This window comes from Myxocyprinus asiaticus, chromosome 31, assembly GCF_019703515.2.
Source record: "Myxocyprinus asiaticus isolate MX2 ecotype Aquarium Trade chromosome 31, UBuf_Myxa_2, whole genome shotgun sequence".
Classification (NCBI taxonomy): Eukaryota; Metazoa; Chordata; class Actinopteri; order Cypriniformes; family Catostomidae; genus Myxocyprinus; species Myxocyprinus asiaticus.
In genome coordinates, this window is record NC_059374.1 from 26,866,565 (window position 1) to 26,881,278 (window position 14,714).

Below are 14,714 nucleotides of genomic sequence, written 5' to 3' on the forward strand. Positions count from 1 at the left end.
TGACAGACACCTCCAAAACGGGCTGGTGCACTGTTTGCAACGGACACGCAGCCGCCAGCCTCTGGATGGGTCTGCGACTGCATTGGCACATCAACTGCCTCGAGTTGTTGGCAATTCTGCTCGCCCTGCGGAGGTTTCAGCCCACCCAGACGTGGTGCGCGGACCTCACGCTCCTCGCAACAGCTCCCCCCTGGCGAATTCCCCTGAGGAAGGACCTTCTTTCTCAGGGACGGGGCACCATCTGGCACCCACGACCAGACCTCTGGAATCTCCATGTCTGGCCCCTGGACCTGCGGTGGTAGACACGATCACTCAGGCTAGGGCCCCCTCTACGAGGTGCCTGTATGACCTTAAGTGGCGTTTGTTCGCTAAGTGGTGTTCTTCCCGTCGGGAAGACCCCCAGAGATGCGCAGTCGGAACAGTGCTTTCCTTCCTGCAGGAGAGGTTGGAAGGGTGGCTGTCCCCTTCCACCTTGAAGGTGTACATTGCCGCCATAGCAGCACACCACGACGCAGTCAACAGTAAGTCCTTAGGGAAGCACAACCTGATCATCAGATTCCTAAGAGGTGCCAGGAGGCTGAATCCCTCCAGACCGTGCCTCGTTCCCTCATTGGACCTCTCTGTAGTTCTTCAGGGTCTACAGAGAGCCCCTTTTGAGCCTTTGCAGTCAGCTGAGCTTAAGGCACTCTCCTTGAAGACTGCCCTCCTGACTGCAATCACTTCCATCAAGAGGGTAGGTGACCTGCAAGCGTTCTCTGTCAGCGAAATGTGCCTGGAGTTCGGTCCAGGTTACTCTCACGTGATCCTGAGACCCTGACCGGGCTATGTACCCAAGGTTCCCACCACCCCTTTAGGGACCAGGTGGTGAACCTGCAAGCGCTGCCCCAGGAGGAGGCAGACCCAGCCCTGTCGTCGCTGTGTCCGGTGCGTGCTTTACACATCTATTTGGATCGCACACAGAGCTTTAGAATCTCTGAGCAGCCCTTTGTCTGCCTTGGTGCACAGCAGAAAGGAAGCGCTGTCTCCAAGCAGAGGATCGCCCACTGGCTCATTGACGCCATAACTATGGCATATGTCGCCTAGGACATGCCGCCCCCAGTAGGGCTACAAGCCCATTTTACCAGGGGTGTAGCGGCTCCCTGGGCCCTGGCCAGGGGTGCCTCTCTAACAGACACTTGCAGAGCAGCGGGCTGGGCAACACCCAACACCTGTGCAAGGTTCTACAACCTCCGGGTGGAACCAGTTTCGTCCCAGGTAGTGACACGCAACACAAGCGGATAAGCCCGGGATAGCTGCCCGGGTGTATCGCTTGCACATAGCGCTTTCCACCTCCCTTGGAGCTGAAGATGTGCGCCATTAATTCCCAGTAGTGTTCACAAACTTTGTTCCCTGGTTGACTTCCTCCGAGCCCCGTGGCAGTCGATTTTTCGGAGAGACTCGCTGCCGGCACAGTACACACGCTAACTAAGAGCCCTGTTCTGGGGTAGGTGCTCCGCATGTGGCGGTTCCCTGTAAGGCTAACCCCATGCAATTATATATCTTCCGCTAATTCATTTCCCTGTTGGCAAACTGCGGCTTCCTTGGGCAGAGCCCCTCTGCCCTAGTTTCCATGTTTGTAGTAACTCCTCCAACATTGGGCAGGATCTACCTTGAAGACTCTCCACATGGTTGGAAAGACCCTTTGGGTGAGGTGTGGTCTCTGCGGTGTCTTCCCCTTGGGAGGGACACCCCCAACTAAACCTGGCAGCTCAGTCGGATAATCCCCCTTCTTTTTTATGGAGTGGAAAAAAAGAAGGGGAAAAGAGGCCATGACTGGGTTAAGCCTGTCTCTATCTTTTGGGTAGTCGACTTGTCCCCAAAAAGGGCCATTTGACACTCATAAATATGTTGGGGGAGGTTACGTGTCAACCTGGTGTGCTGGTGTGACGTCGAGTGAGTGACAGATAGGGAACGTCATGGTTACTTGTGTAACCTCCGTTCCCTGATGGAGGGAACGAGACGTTGTGTCCCTCCTGCCACAATGCTGAACTACCCGCTGAAATGGCCGGACCTTATATCGGCTCCTCAGCGTAAAATCTGAATGAGTGGTTTCATACCAGCTCCTTTTTTACCCATATGTCCGGGGGAGTGGCATGCAAATGCCACTCGCCAATTTTCATTGGCCTTTTATCAAAGACCAGAGGTATCTCGGGCTCCCAAGAGTGACCCCTAGTGTCACTACATCGACACAATGTCTCATTCCCTCCATCAGGGAATGGAGGTTACACAAGTAACCAAGATGTTTTGTTTGTTTTTATGAACAGCTTTCCCAAATACTCCCTGTCTTCCATTGGTCAAACTAACAGATAGTCCTACCCCTAAACTCATGCCATTGGTTGAGCCACAGAGTGCATTAACAAGCACAGCAATACGCTGATAAAAATAGAAAATCAGCTTATTCATGAAAACCGACAACACAAGAAACCCGTGTTTACATAAGATTGGAAATAATTGGATTATTTCCTGCTTTTGACATTATAACGTAAACAGTCATGCGCACAACACTTGTGTACATTGGATAAGCCAGAGACTATTTAGCAGAGACGGGCCACTTCTATTTAAATGAATGGGAGAATGAGGAATGCCCAACGGTCAACAGATGTAGAAAAGAAGTCCTGCCTTACAGGTAAAAGAGCCAGTCACCTTTTAGATACAGAGATCGCTTAATCAACTCGAGAACATGCATGCCCATTAGCAATACGAGACGGAAAATTGTGGGGGGTTTTTTCCTTCCGTAATCTGAGGTAAAGAAGCACAATTTATGATACCAGTGTTGTCATATTTTACTGCTGATTTGAAATATGTTCTTTGATCATAATCTTGAACAACCAGTTTTGAGCTTTCGGTGTTTCTCCATTCAAGCTGCACATTCATGACTGGAAATAGCTTCCTGAGAGCATTCCAAAGATGGCCACCAGTGGACTGACTTGCTAGAAAGACTTTGGGATAATCTGGTGAAGGTGTATACATGCAGTCGAAACAGGGATATTGGGAAAAAATCTTGGTTTTTGCTTTAAACGTTTATCACCTTACATGTTGTTGGCTTTTTAAGCATAATCGGTTTAAGAACATGCATTTAAACATGCTCACTTTTGCTGTGTCTGGCTTTTTGATAGTACCAAAGAGTTACACTTTTCAGGGAAATCAACCTATGAAGTAAAACTTTGGTTTATTTATAGTTACTTCTGTTAAGCAAGAATATGAGAAAGTGTTTAAACATAAAAAAACATCAGCTTTAATTGAGAGACTACATGGAATATTTGTACTTTTCAAATTAAATCAAATTATCATTTTTCACACCACAAGACAATTTAAAATGAACTAGGAAAACAAAATGGTGATTAAAAATGGCAAAAAACGTAAAAAATTGGGTGACCAGTTGCAGGATCCATGATAAAGGACAGGAACACTGCCACATGATATGCAGGCACTCGCTGTTCCACAGTGGTCTGAATGAGGCAAATGTGGACATGCACACGTCATCACACTTCCCATTCTAAGAAAAATTCACTCAGTATAGCTTTGGACACCACCACCTCAAAAAGAATGCTGTCTTTTTTCTATCAGAGCCGTTCCCACACGGGGGCCGCGTATGTATGCACGTGTTGCAAGTGCTGACGAGCAGCGGTAACCACAGCAACAGTGATGATAACTCCCTGCCCACCGATACCCATCTTTCTAGCTTTCACATCCAGCAGTTGGAGTGAGTCATGATGATGCATACACTGTTTCCTGTGCACAGAATTCTCCCTGACCTACAGACTTTCTTTTCCTGTGTCTGTTAAATATGGTGTAATCTTATTTTGAGCAGCAGTTGTGCCTAAAAGTGGCTCAGTGCGATGAATTTAAAGACCAAAAAAGGCTGAGAGGTTGTTCCCTATCTGTCACTCACTCGATGTTGTGTCGATGTAGTGACACTAGGGGTAAATCCTTGGAGCCCCAAACACCTCTGCTTTTTTTTAAAAAAAGGCCAATGGGAATTGGCGAGTGGAATTTGCATGCCACTCCCCCGGACATACGGGTATAAAAGGAGCTGGTATGCAACCACTCATTCAGATTTTCTCTTCGGAGCCGAGCGGATGTTTTCACTGCACTGAATTCAATTCCCTCCAAAGACGCACCTCAAAACTGCTGGATTTATGGTGCATTTCAGCAGCTTCTCCCCCTCTGCACCCATGGAGTGCAGAGAACGCCCCTGGACGCTTCGGCAGAGTGAAAAAAGAGAGTATATTCACAAAAAGTATATTTTCATTCACAAAAAGAGCGGCACACACAGAACGTCTTTTTAAAGGTGCCTTTCCGTTCGTGTGTTATTCCTGGTTGCGGTCGTTATCTCTCCGCTTCTGATGGCCACGATCGCTGTCTTAAGTGTCTGGGCACTGCCCATGCGGAGACATCATTCGTGGACGGGTCATGTTCTCATTGCGAGAACATGACCATGGCAACGTTGTGGTCGCGGCTTGCTTTCGTAAGAAAGCAAGCCACCCCAGCGGCTTCCCGCACTGGTCCTTCTACCTACGGATTTGAGGCCACGTCGGTTAGCACTGGGGGACATTTGGGGACATGTCCTCCTGCAGCAACAACACCGGCTCGTGGCCTGGCCCCGGCGTGGAGCCCAATGCAGGAAGCAGATGCCACCCATCTCACGGCCGGCCGCTAAGAACCAAAGGAAGGCTTCGAAGTGCCCCTGAGATGGGTGACCCATGGGCGAGGAGACCTGCTTCTCTGGAACTGATGAACAGACCACTCCATCCGCCGGTGGAGGGCCAGGAAGAGAATCTTTTGTTTCATTTTTTGCCGCATGCCCAAGAGGCTGCGGTACCCAAAAGTTCGACAAAAGAGTGGTTTTCTCATTTCTCGGGTCACATGTCCGGTGTGCATGACCGTCGTCACGACCACCATCCACCATCCCATTTTTGCAGGTATGGTGCTCCAGCCACGGACCCCCCGCCCCTGTGCGCCCAGCTGTGGCACAAACACGCCCACACGGGATTGGTTCCGGTGGATTACGGGGACGAGATTCCTCCTCCCCCCTCCTCGGCCAATCTTATGGTGGGCGGCAGGAGCCAGGTAAGTGCTTCGATGTCCTTGGACTCAGCACAGCAACGGGGCTCGAGTCCCCTCGACGTGGCACCTCGAGCTCCGCCCCGCCGTGAGGCCCCACCCGCCGGTACATCTGACATGATCATTCCCTTGGTCCCCCTCGCCCGGAGTTTGGGTGTGTGGCTCACGCTTTCCAACCCGTTGCGATGGCCATGCTTTGTAGGAACTCTTCCCCCTTTGGGTAGGACCTACCATGGGACCTCTCCTCATGACATACTTCCGACAAGACTCGGTAAGACCATGTGACGTATTCCACTCAAAATACCCCCCCCCCCTTTTGGGTGGGGTGTGGTCTCCTCGGTGTCTTCCCCTTGGGAGGGACACCCCCCGACGTAGACACTTATGGCTCCCAGTCGGTTAACAAATTCCACTCTTTTTGGGGAGAAAAAAAGAGGAAAAGAGGCCTCGGCTGGGCTAGCCTGTCCCTATTGTTGGGCAGTCGACTTATTCCTGAAGGACCATTCGACACACATAAGAGCGTTGGGGGAGGTTACGTAACGGCCTGGTGCGCTGGCTACGAGGCACACAGCGGTCTGCCCGTCACGCACCGCCAGTTCACGCAACACAGTTTAGATAGCTGTGGCGTTTTGTATAGGGACCCCTAGTGTCAATAAATTGACACAACATTGAGTGAGTGACAGAAGGGGAATGTCATGGTTACTTTCGTAACCTCCGTTCCCTGATGGAGGGAACGAGGCATTGTGTCCCTCTTGCCACAACGCTAAACTACCCGCAGAAATGGCCGGGACCTGGTCTCGAATCCTCAGCACAAAACCTGAATGAGTGGTTGCATACCAGCTCCTTTTATACCCGTATGTCCGGGGGAGTGGCATGCAATTTCTACTCGCCAATTCCCATTGGCCTTTTTTCAAAAAAGCAGAGGTGTTTGGGGCTCCCAAGAGTGACCCCTAGTGTCACTACATCAACACAATGTCTCCTCCCTCCATCAGGGAACGGAGGTTACGAAAGTAACCATGACGATTCTCATAGTGCAAAGATGGAAAGTGACAGTTCGAGTCACACTTAAAGGATTAGTTCACCCAAAAATGAAAATTCTCTCATGATTTACTCACCTTTAAGCCATTCCAGATTTGTATGTCTTTCCTTCTTCAGCAGAACTGAAATGAAGATTTTTATAAGCACATTTCAGCTCTGTATGTTCATACAATGAAAATGAATGGGTGTCATCAGGCTGCTGGCTATTTGACGGTTCAAAAGGCATATTTAGGCAGCATAAAAGTAATCCACAATTAATGTCTTCTGAACCAAATCGATAGGTTTGTGTAAGAAACAAATTGATAATTAAAACGTTTTTAACTCTAAACCGTTACTTCTGGCCAGCACTGGATTCGCTGTTTGAAATGACCTAACTCTCACATGACGTTCCTCTGTTGTAAACAAAGCGCGTGCTTCCGACTTCTCGCGTGAACGCACCAACACACTTACGTCATGCGACAGCTCCGTGATGGGTTGACTGGTAACAGGAAGTGTTTTTATAATATTTTTTTACACAAACCTATCGATTTGCTTCAGAAGACATTAACTGATCGACTGGAGTCATGTGGATTACTTTTATGCTGCCTAAATATGCGTTTTGGACCATCAAACAGCCAGCAGCCTGATGGCACCCATTCGCTTTCATTGTGTGGACATACAGAGCAGAAATGTGCTTATAAAAATATTCATTTCTGTTCTGCTGAAGAAGGAAAGACATACACATCTGGGATAGCTTAAAGATGAGTCAATCATGAGAGAATTTAAATTTTTGGGTGAACTATTCCTTTAAGTGTGACTCGAACTGTCACTTAAAGGGATAGTTAACACAAAAATAAATTGTCCCTCTTAGTCACAAAAAAAAAATAAAATTAACTTGAGAAATTATACACACCTAAAGAACATTATATTTTCTCTGAATAACACTATTCAGATAAAAGAGAGTTTCTTGTGCACTCTCTCACTTTTCTAGTGAAAATATGCATTAATTTACTCCTGAATTCCACAGCAGTACTTTTTATAGGAAATCCCTTGAAATAAAACTTTTTAAATTACATATTTGATCATCGTCCTGCAACAGGGATGATAAAACTAATGAGGCATAAAAATTTGAGACTTGACTTAGACTCGTGACAAAAGACTTGAGACTTGGCTTAGACATGGCCTTGAAACACTTGGGACATGACTTGAGGACCAAAACTGTCCAATCAGGGGACAAAAAGTGAAGTGATATGAAACTGTACAGGAAAACATCCACAGGATTTTGTGAAAGTCTTTGTACATCTCTATTTGTGACAGCGTATATATTTTTAGGTCCGAACTGTAGCAAGACTGTAGTGGAAAATAACATGAGGGGAGGCCCCAACAGACAGTGTTACAAGAAGCAGGGGTGGACTGGCCATAGGGAGAACCAGGACTTTTCCCGGCTGCGAAACGGGGCCGAACATATACACTACCGGTCAAAACTTTTGAAACACTTGACTGAAATGTTTCTCATGATCTTAAAAATCTTTTGATCTGAAGGCTTATGCTTAAATGTTTGAAATTAGTTTTGTAGACAAAAATTTAATTGTGCCACCATATTAATTTATTTCATTATAAAACTAAAATTTTATTTAAAAAATAATGTTTTTGAAATTGATGACTTAAACCAAATAATAAAGAAAAGCAGCCAATAAGTGCCCAACATAGATGGGAACTCCTTCAATACTATTTAAAAAGCATCCCAGGGTGATACCTCAAAAAGTTGGTTGAGAAAATGTCAAGAGTACATGTCGGCAAATTGTAGGCAAAGGGTGACTACTTTGAAGATGCTAAAATATAACACAGTTTTGATTTATTTTGATTTTGTTTAATCACAGCATAATTTGAGTAGTTCCATTTATGTTATTCCATAGTTTTGATGACTTTACTATTATTCTAAAATGTGAAGAAAAAAAATTATAATAAAGAATAAGTGTTTCAAAACTTTTGACCGGAAGTGTATACATTTCCAGGTGGTAAAAGCTAGACTCGACTGAACATCCTAGCACAGAAACTGATTGTGTGGAGCAGTGCACACTTATTCATTACACGCGATGCATGTCCTGGGCATAATAAACACGGGAGCGGGTTTACTGTACAGAGCATGGAGTCTTCATCCGCAAGTGGTGAGCCAGGTGTGGGCGAGCAGCCACATCTCTTCGCATTGCCTGAAAACTGTCATCTGAACCAGTGTATAAAGCGAAACCGTGCAAGAGAGAATGAACAGGAGCCAGAGAAAATAATAGTTTTGAGATTTTTAACTTCAGCAAATTAAATTACAGCATTCAGTTTGTATGGATTCAAACTCATGACTCCAGGGGTGGTAGTCAGCATCTTTACTCACTGAGCTACCCAGGCCCCCCTGGCAATGTACACTTAAGTTTATCTGGACAATAAAGCTTGATATGACTTGAATCTGCCCATTTGATCCTTTATTTAAAAAGTCCACTGCAAAACGTCAGAAGAATTTGCCCAATTTATGATTAAAGCATGTCCAGTGATTTTATGGCATGTATACATATACTTTTTAACGTTTATATTAAAATAATTCAAATAAATTCAAATAAAGTAAAAATATTTATGATTATTTTTTAATGTTTGTTTTAATTGACCATGTACCATGATTAATCGCAATTAATTACAGAAAACGGATTAATTCGTTACAAAAGTAATCGATTCACAGCCCTATTTTAAGTGCTATTGGGTTACACACATTCCAAAAATAATATTATTTACAGTATGTATAATAAATAAAATATCTGTTCTGTTATATCTGTTAGAAAGAAAAAAGTAAATAGTAACGTCATTATTTTTCTGATGAAGTAATCAGTAAAGTAATCTGATTCAAATTTTTAGAGAAGTAATCAGTAATTTATAGCGTAATGTTTTTTTTGAGTACGTTACCCAGCACAGACTATGAGCAAAGATTGTTGGTTTAATAGTGGAAATTTTGGCCAGCGTAATTCAAACGATCACTGAAAGAAAGATCACTAGATTTGTATTAATTCAAATTCCAATTAATGTATTGATGAAATAATAAAATTACACAATCAAGAACTGACGCTTTAGACAAACAAAACCACTTAGCGTACTACAGTCCCCACCCCTTCAAAAGGCACAAATATACTTCACATGCATTACAGAGACAATGGCACATCCTAAACTGCCTGTATGACACAATTCTGGAGGTCTTTGTGAGGTCAGGGTTAAGAGATAAATATGGGTTTCAGCACTCATCTCAAAATAAGACCACACGCCCTGATTGGTGCAACAAAACACTCAGCCACACTTCTCACTTGCTCTGATAAAGAAACAGATAGTGGAACATGACGTACACTGGTGATTAAGATATGGTTAGTGTTGGGCCTCATGTATTCAGATAGAAGACAAAGGCAAGCCTAACACAGTCGTAAAAACCTAACTCAAGCCCCCACATTCCAAGTCGTAAATCTTACTGATAAAAATCGCGCCAAAATCAAACAAAGGGAGTCCAAAACAGACTACAAATCCCATGAAGCCTTGCTCACTAAAGGATCGAACTCTCAACTCCTATTGGATGAGGCACACAACAGAACGCACCTCAAACACAGACATCATCAGGAGTTGAAAAAATTCTTTCGGGATTTGCTTCCAGCAACTTTGCTTGCAGTGTGTGGATGCAGTTCAACGCTGCTCTCAGGTGCAACCTCGTGGCACAAGGAAGTAACGTCCGACTTGAAACTGTGGCCATACAATCTCCATCTCGCTGGACGAGTTGAGATTACTCTGTGTTCAACTGAACACTCTAACAGATCCGAAGGAGACTGCCGAGCAATTCGCATCTTCATCCGTTTGCCTACAGAAGTGAAAAGATTAAAGATTTCTCTTCCATCTTCAATCAAGTCGACATTTCCGAGTTCTCCGCCAGCCCGCTGAGAATCAACAGCCGTACCGCCCACCGACAGAGTGAGGAAACAGCCTCCCGTCATCACCCGAGCCTCAAGGAACCGGGTCAGAGTAAAAGGATGGAGGAAAACACATTCTACCTGTGTCCTCATGCGATTCAAGTAAGAGGTTTACGATAGAATATCTCTGTGTGTTATTCTTGTGTTTCAAGGTTATTTGCTTGTACAGTTTACGGACCGCCATGTCCGCTCATTATTAATACTCAGGGTATTAATTATCACAAATTTGTTTTGCTGTATTGTGGTCCAACCAAATTGGATTGTTGTGCAATTTCGCCATCGCAGGTGAGACAGCAACTGAGTTCATCCATTAAAGAGTCAAATAACGCGGGACTGTTTACGAGCCGTCCACCGCATCTCTGAGCGATGAACTAACAGCTGCTTCCTCTCCCACGATCGCAAAATCGGCTTTAGGGCCGTCACTTCTCTCTCTCGTACTAACCACACACGCACACATACACGCACGCGATCCCTCGCAAACATTCTGGCAGGCACACATTTTTGGCTCGTAGATAGCTTAAATGCTAAAGCCCAGCTTTGTCCCTAAGCTATCGTACAAGCGGATACACGTGGTAACTGGTAGACGCCATCTCCACCCCCATTCGCGGTCATATTCCCTGGCCGGAAGTCTCGCGTGACATACTCTCCACGAGAGTCACGTCCGCCATTTTGTGCGCATCCCTCCTTACACACACACACACACACACACACACACACACACTGTCACACACACACCTTATGTGTTATAGGATTATTTTATTTCCATATCTAATCATATCACTGTTTAGTTTGTAGTTGTAAGTCGGAAGTTTATTGACTGCATTGTATTAATTATTAATTGATATTACTGCATAAATAAACTTTGTTTATATTACAAAGAGAAGTGTTTTGGTTTGTTTTGCATACACCTGTGTCATGCTGACGGGATATCAGTGCTCGGATTCAAACCTTCATTCATTGTTTTTTTTCCCGAAAATCGATATTCTTCGGATGTCGATTTTCCTAAGAAAACAATCTAATATTGAGACTGTTTTACTATTTGGTTATTAGTCCCTGATTTCAGGGTGGTGCCCCGTCAATGTTAATCCATATTAATATTCTATTGATTTTTGATAATTGATAATTATCTTTGATGGTTGTTGAATTTGAATGATCAATAAGCTAGTGTTAATTTTAATTGTTTCATCGATGTTAACAATTAACGATTATCTTTGATAATTGTTGATTTAAAGGATTAGAAAAGCTAACATTGATTCTCATCAATGTTCTATTTATTTTAATTGATCTTTGATAATTATTAATTATTGCTAATAACCAAACTACATTTACTGGAGCCCCATATGAGGTTTTAATGAGTTAGATTCAATTAATTAATTTAAATATTAATTAATAACTAAATAAATAATTATTAATTATTTCTGATAGTAACACTGATCTAAAAAACCAGTAAAGCCCTACATTAGTATTATTAATATCATTCCATTTTAGACATTTTCTCAGAGTGCCACTTTTCTGAGCCATGTTTACAGTTACTTTTAAACAACTGGTGTCAACTGCAGGGTGAGTGATTGTAAATGAGATGGCTGGTGGAGTTCAGGCAAGTGGGCGCCTCGTGCCACCACCGACAAGATGCCACCACATGTTCCACTTACTTTTGACAACCTGAAAGTGTCCAAATACTTTATCTTAATACTGAACTATATATCTATACAGTATATCATTTAAAACCTAGCAAACATCTTTTTGTGAAACATTTTGCTTGAAAAGTGTGCTTGTGCTATCTTCCTTTAAAATAAACGGCATTTGAATTGATATTTTAACTAATGCAATGTCATTTTAACATTTTAAGTATGCCTTAAAGGGATGGTTCACCTAATAATAAATGCTATCCATGATGTGTGACTATTTTTTCTGCTGAACACAAACGAAGATTTTTAGAAGAGTATTTCAGCTCTGTAGGTCCTTACAATGAGAGTGAATAGGTACCAACAATTTGAAGTAACAAAAAGCACATAAAGGCAGCATGAAAGTAATCCATACAATTCCAGGGTTTAAATACATGTATTCTGAAGTGATGATAGGTGTAGGTGAGAAACAGATCAATCTTTTTTACTATAAATTCTCCCCCCTGCCCAGTAGGTGGCGATATGCATGAAGAATGCAAATACCCAAAAACAAAAGAAGAATGTGAAAGTGAAAATGGAGATTTATAGTAAAAAAGGACATACTGATATGTTTCTCACCCACACCTATCATATCGCTTCTGAAGATTTGTATTTAACCACAGGAGTCATATGGATTACTTTTATGCTGCCTTTATGTCCTTTACTTCCTTTTCCTGTTGCTGACGTCACGCTGCACGAGTGTTTCTAGCCTGCTAGCCTGCTTAGCATTGCTTATTCTTATTCTCATATGTTCATTGTTTTATCCTTTGTCATTTTACCACATGTTTTGAGTTTTTCCGCTTTTCTACTGTTTCATCTGTATGTATTTTACCTGTTGCTGCTGGTGCCTAGCTTGAGTCTGTGTTTGTAGCCTGCTAGCTTTTTTAGCATCGCTTATCTATCTGTTTTCAGCTTTTAATCCTTAACATCTGCCATTTTTCAGCGCACATCAGGTTTCCCCCCGCATTATTCTTTTACCACGATTCAACTGTGTGCATTTTCCGTGTGCATCTGCTTTCTATTTTTATCACGATTAAACTGCGTGCATTTTACAGCGTGCACCCATTTTTCTCCTTTGTGTTACACAGATTATTGCACTGATCTCAAAGCACCACTTATCAAGAACCACCATAACAACAAACAATTGTGTGAGGGATTCACATCGATATCAAACCCTCACTGCTCAGGAACAACCACCACCAACAACAACAAACAACTGCGGTAAGTCATTGCATCCGCTCATGTTATTTCTTCCTGCATTGCATGTCAAATGTTTACTACAGCTTTTTCCATCAGCAGTGAGGGATTCACTTGTGATAAATGTAAGGAATTAGTCAGGCTGACAGAGAAAGTTAATGAGTTAGAGACACGCATCCGAACGCTAGTGGAGATCAGTGAGAAAGAGAAGCCGGTAGATACTATTTCAGATGTGGGTAGTACAATGAGCAACATACACACTCTAGAGCCCCCGCAGCTGGGTGTTTGGGTGACGTCTTGGCAGCATACTCGCTCAGCAAATGCGACACCACTCTCCCGTTCCTGTTAGGGTTTCCAATCGATTCTCCCTAATGGAGGGAACGAGACGTTGTGTCGATGTAGTGACACTAGGGGTCATTCTTGGGAGCCCAAAACACCTCTGGTCTTTGATAAAAGGCCAATGAAATTGCATGCCACTCTCCCAGACATACTGGCAGACAACTGTGTGCCTCGTAGCCAGCGCACCAGGCTGACACGTAACCTCCCCCAACATAGTTATGAGTGTCGAATGGCCCTTTGGGGACAAGTTGACTACCCAAAAGATAGAGACAGGCTAACCCAGTCGTGGCCTCTTTTCCCCTTCTTTTCTTCCACTCCCTAAAAAACAAGGGGGATTATCCGATTATCCGATTATCCGACAGGTCTAGTCAGGGGGTGTCCCTCCCAAGGGTCTTGCCGACCATGTGGAGAGTCTCATGGTAGATCCTACCCAATGGGGGAGGAGTTGCTACAAACATGGAGACTGTGGCAGAGGAGGCCCTGCCCAAGGAAGACGCAGTTTGCCAACAGGGAAACGAATTAGTGGAAGATATACATCAAATGGAGTTACCTTACAGGGAACCGCCACATGCGGAGCACCTACCCCAGAACAGGGCTCTTAGTTAGCACGTGTACTGGGCCGGCAGTGAGTCTCTCCGAATACTCGACTGCCACAGGGCTCGGAAGAAGTCAACCAGGGAACATAGTTTGTGAACACTACTGGGAATTAATGGCGCACGTCTTCAGCTCAGAGGAGGTGAAAGGCGCTATGTGCAAGCGATAAACCCGGTCAGCTATCCCGGGCTTATCCGCTTGTATTGCGTGCCACTACCTGGGACGAAACCGGTTCCACCCGGAGGTTGTAGAACCTTGCAAAGGTGTTGGGTGTTGCCCAGCCTGCTGCTCTGCAAATGTCTGTTAGAGAGGCACCCCTGGCCAGGGCCCAGGAGGCCGCTACACCCCTGGTAGAATGGGCTCGTAGCCCTACCGGGGGCAGCACATCCTGGGCGTGATATGCCATAGCTATTGCGTCAATGAGCCAGTGGGCGATCCTCTGCCTGGAGACAGCGCTTCCTTTCCGCTGTGCACCAAAGCAGACAAAGAGCTGCTCAGAGATCATAAAGCTCTGTGTGTGATCCAAATAGATGCGTAAAGCGCGCACCGGACACAGCAACGACAGGGCTGGGTCTGCCTCCTCCTGGGGCAGCACTTGCAGGTTCACCACCTGGTCCCTAAAGGGGTCGTGGGAACCTTGGGCACATAGCCCAGTTGGGGTCTCAAGATCATGTGAGAGTAGCCCAGACCGAACTCCAGGCACGTTTTGCTGACAGAGAATGCTTGCAGGTCTCCTACCCTCTTGATGGAAGTGAGCGCAGTCAGGAGGGCAGTCTTCAAGGAGAGTTCCTTTAGCTCAGCTGACTGCAAAGGCTCA